This window comes from Odocoileus virginianus, chromosome 17 (assembly GCF_023699985.2).
Source record: "Odocoileus virginianus isolate 20LAN1187 ecotype Illinois chromosome 17, Ovbor_1.2, whole genome shotgun sequence".
In the NCBI taxonomy this organism is placed as follows: Eukaryota; Metazoa; Chordata; class Mammalia; order Artiodactyla; family Cervidae; genus Odocoileus; species Odocoileus virginianus.
In genome coordinates this window covers 35096894-35101646 of record NC_069690.1, presented here as the reverse complement: position 1 = coordinate 35101646, position 4753 = coordinate 35096894, and the positions used below count along the sequence as shown (strand labels likewise).

The window sequence follows — 4753 nt, the reverse complement described above, 5'->3', positions numbered from 1 at the left end:
GTCTCACGGCCTGCCCCTTGGATAGAAAGACGCGAGGAGAAAGGGAGGCTGGGCCGCCAGAGGAGGCGAGCCTCCTTGGGATGCGCAGCGTGGTCGTTCCAGTGGGGGGGGCAGGGTGGTTCCTGGTACATGTATCCCTTAGTGTGGAATTGGGGCAATAGTCTTTGCACCCTGGGCTTGGACCCTTTCAACGGCAATGGCTTAGTTTTACTGCGAATCTTTGAGATTACATTCATGCATTCATTCATTGATTCTGGATTTGATGAGACCTTACAACATGGGAGTTGCCACACAACACAGCTGAAAAACCAGACAAGCATTTTAACATTTTTAACAGTGTGGAAAGTGCCATGGCAGTGGTATCTGGGGGATAGAATAAAATCCTGGGCCCTCTTTACCCACATTTACAGTGTGGTTACAGTATGGGTACACTTCAGAATCCGCCTACCAATGCAGGAGATGCAGGAGACGCGGTTCCATCCGTGGGTCAGGAAGGTCCCCTGGAGTAGGAAATGGCAACCTGCTCCAGTATTCTTGCCTGGAAAATTCTGTGGATGGAAGAGCCTGGCGGGCTATAGTCCATGTGGCCCCAAAGAGGCCTAACACATGCACACACACTTCAGACACTTGACCTAGCCAGAACTCTTTGGGTTTGGAAAAGTGGGTCTCTACACATGGATTATAGATGGAGCAAATGAAGCCATAACCCTCTGTGCCCACAGGTTGTGTGGGCATGGCAGACAATTTGGCCCAAGCCTGCCTTGCCTTTGGCGTTTGTAGCCTGTCAGTAATATCCCAAGGATTTCTGAGAGGGCCTGAAGGTATAGGTAGCCGAGTACCAGAAATTCCTGGATCCTGAGAATGATTGAAAACAGTTCCTGTCCTGCCCTTTTCATCAGACCACCAAAGGTTCTTCTTGGCCCAGGCCTGTGGCCCTGGGACTTCTCACTCCATCTGCCTTCCTTCTCCATCACCTTTCTCCCCAGGTCCCTGGCCCCCCACCTACCCACATCTTTTTCGAAATTAGATTCTATGAGGAAAGACAAATGTGCACAGTGGCTGGGGGTGGGAGGTGTTTATCCACAAGAAGGATAGAAGTCAAGAGAAGCAAATTAATTAAACTGATAAGAACAGATACTGCACTTGATCTTAGCTAAAAGACCAAGAAGCGATTCGCAAATTAATTAAAGAAAAAAATACTTTTATTAGGGGAAAAAAAAAGAGTAGAAGCAAAGTGTAGTGTCTAAGAAGATGATTCCGGGTTTGAATTCTGACCCCATCACTTAACAGTGTGTGAACTCAGACTAACCTTTCTGACCTTCACTATAAAATAGGAATAATAACATACTTATTTCGAAAGGTTGTTGAAATTTTTAAATGAGATAGTGCATAAAAGAATTTCATGCAGCATCAGGCACATTGTAGGCCTTAGTAAATGGTAGCTACTATGATTGCCATTAATACTATACTTAAACAATAACACTCATCCCTATTTTACAAGAAAGTCAGATTAAAGAAAGTCATTTTCGGCATTCCCTGATATTTTGTCGTCATGTTGAGAGTTTCCTAAGGACAGGAACTGGGTCTCTCTCAGCCTAGGAACTCCCTGTGGCCAGGTCTCTCTGACAAGGTTCAGTGTGCCCAGCCTTAAAGTCAGGGTTCAGAAGCTTCAGGCCTGGGTGCTGAGGGAGGCGTGTGGATCCCCCACATTAGGGAATGTGGGTTCTGTGCAGCCCTTGCCTCAGATGTGGTGGTGAAGTCTCGCCTGTGTGTTTGCGTCTCCCGGAGCCTCTGTGCAATAAAGGCTGCCAGAGCCTGACCCCATTAGTGGGAGAGGCGAAGCTCATGAATCCAATTGGCATTTTCTTCCTGGATCTTAGTTAGCAAGTGTGGCAGAAAAGTGAACTGCTAAGTGAAAGTATAATTATAATGCACCATCCTTTGTCTACCAAGTGGAGCCTCCAGACCCCACTGTCTGCAGAACAGTTTGTTTCTCAAGTCAGGTGGACTGGAGCCAGCCACTCAGAGATGGAAATGGCACCCATGAGTGGGCTAACTTGGCTGGTGCGGGTGGAGCATGAGACTCAGGATTGACCCCTGTCCTGCTCTCCCTGACGGAGGTCTGGAACATGTGGGCACTCAGAGGAATGCTGAGTTCAGTGAGACCCTGTACAGGCTGCCTGGGGACTGGGAAACCGAGAGATGAGGCCCTGAATGCCAGGCTGGGGAGTGTGGCTTTTATCCAGCAGACACTGGAGTCAATGAAGGTTTCAGAACAAAGGAGTTATGTGGGATTGTGTTTTTTTTTCCCTTCATAGGTTCCCAAATCCCCCTCACCTCAAACATGCATATGTTAATGACTAGAAAAAGGGCTGGTCGAATACACATAGGTGATCGTGGTGGTAAATTTTGAGATGGAGAAGTAGGTAAAGGGAGGTTTCCATTATTTATTCAGTATCTTATATGATTTGAATATTTTACAGTGAGAGTATGTGCACTTATTACCTTTACAATTTAAAACAAGATGAGAAATAATCTAAATGTCCTTTAACAGGAAAACAGATAAGTCCATTGTGGCAGTAGAATACTACACAGCAGTAAAAATGAATAAATTAGAGTGGTGTATCAACTGGATACACTCAGTTGGATAAAACTCATAAAGTGTTGGGCTAAAAAAACCAAGTTATATCAGGATACCTAGACTATTGGTCCGTCTACATAGAATTTAAAAGCATGAAAAACATATTTCCATATTATAAATGGACATACACATGTAGTGAACATATACATGGGGAGGAGGAGGAGGGAGGGAACACAAGTGGCTTCAATTTTCTTTGTAATGATTCCTCTCTTAAATCAGGTAGTGAGGGAATTGCCTGGCAGTCCAGTGGTTAGAACTCCATGCTCTCACTGGCAAGGGCCTGGGTTTAGTCCCTGGTCAGGAAACTGAGATCCCACAGCCATGTGACCAAAAAACAAAACAGGCCTCCCAAAACCAAACTAGGTAGTGAGCATTGAAATTTGCTGTAATATTATCTATACATCTTTATTGCCTGATATAATCAAAACATTTTGAAAAAAAGAGGAATGATAAGAAAAATGGGGAAAATAAAGTTAAAAAAAGAAAAAAGGAAAGGTTAACAGTATGCAATGTGGAGAAAGTTTTTTTTTTCTTTTGAACTTTTTATTTTGTATTGGGGTATAGCCAGTTAACAATGTTGTGACCGTTTCAGGTGAACGGTGAAAGGACTCAGTCGTACATATACATGGATCCATTCTCCCCCAAACGCCATTCCCATCCAGGCTGGAAATGTGGACAAAGTTATACAGTGACAAAATTGGGGGCAGAAATCAGGCTGACCTGGGATGGGCAAGCTCCCACCAGTGTTTTGAGCCCACAGGCACAGGGTATGCTTTCAGTTTCCTGTTAAGAGTCCTGACAAGAGGGTCCTGAAAGCCCATCGTCAGCCAGTGGTCCACCTGGAGACGTCCTGTGGTCTGGACCCTGCCTCGCTGGGACCCGTGAGGGGTGCTGACAGTCTTTGCTGTTACTGCTGCTGCTACAGTGAAGCTGTCCTTGTTTCTTACCAAAGAATAAATGGAGTCATCACCCTGGAAGGGATTCATCTGAGGACCCAAGGGGTGACAGTGGCTGGACCAGTCAGTGCTGCTGGAGCCGTAGTTTGGCCCTGAGGCAGGGGGATGACCATGCCGACTTTGGCAGGAATCAGCAAGTCTCTGGCACCCAGGGGGGTGGGTGGGCGAGGATAGTGTTGAGGCTTGAAGGCTTGGGGAGGCAAAAGCCAAACTCTGGTGCCTAGGCATGGAGAGTGGGCGATGCCCAGGCTTGGCAGACAGCAAGCTGAAAGATGCTGTGCCAAGATGGGGAGAGGGGCTGCCAGGGTTGGAGATCAGAAGAGCGGATGGGGGAGGGCCAGGACACTGTCAGGGCTTGAAGCAGGAGGCCGCCGGGGGCAGGGTGGCGGTGGGAGGAGTGTGAGGATCAGTGAAGCCAGAGGGTGGCCGGGAGGAAGTGGGCAGTGCCAAAGGAGCAATGGGAAAGAGTCAGTGCCAGCTTGGGGCTGGGGGGCAGGGAGCCCTCACACTTATTCTTTCCTTAGTTCTCATTCAGTCTTGTAATAAAAACAGATGCCTCTGTCGGTGAATTATAAAACCCTAGAGTTCAGGGTTCAGAGAGACCTCTGGGGTCATCTTTTCCAATTCCTTCTTTGTACTGGTGGGGCCAGTAATACCCATGATGAGGGACTGGCCTTTCTGAGGCCACCTGGTGAGTCTAGTGACATGACCTGGATGGAACCTGGCTTTGTGTCCTTGTCTGTGCCACACCAGTGGAGGGTAGCGTGGAGAGTTGAGAGGGGAGGGGCACCAGGAGTAAAGGACTCTGGTCTTGACTAAGGGGACCAGTGGTCCTTGGGGACGTGAGGTCAATCCCAGCAGCAGTGGAAGACCACCTGTGCCCCTGGGGAAATGTTCTGGGTCAGTAGTGGAGTGCATCTCCTGTGAGCTGGGACCTTTGGGAGGGATCTCATGAAAACTGTAGTTTTGGTGGAACTCCAAAAAATAGAGAGGGGTTAAAAATCATTAGGAATTTATTTTCAATGGAAAACAGTACTAGAAAGGATTTTTACAAGGCAAAAATACATCATGAAGGTGGATACCCGGTGCTGACCTTGGTTACTCTCTGTCAAGGGGGGTCAGGCTGTGGCAGATAATCCTAAGGCCTGTGGATCTG

At 47.4% G+C, this 4753-nt stretch overlaps 1 pseudogene; it reads right to left on the bottom strand.

Moving 5' to 3' along the window:
• Nucleotides 1-1060: 1060 nt before the first annotated feature.
• On the bottom strand, nucleotides 1061-1173 carry LOC139039339 (U2 spliceosomal RNA; annotated as a pseudogene).
• Between the last annotated feature and the right edge of the window lie 3580 nt (nucleotides 1174-4753).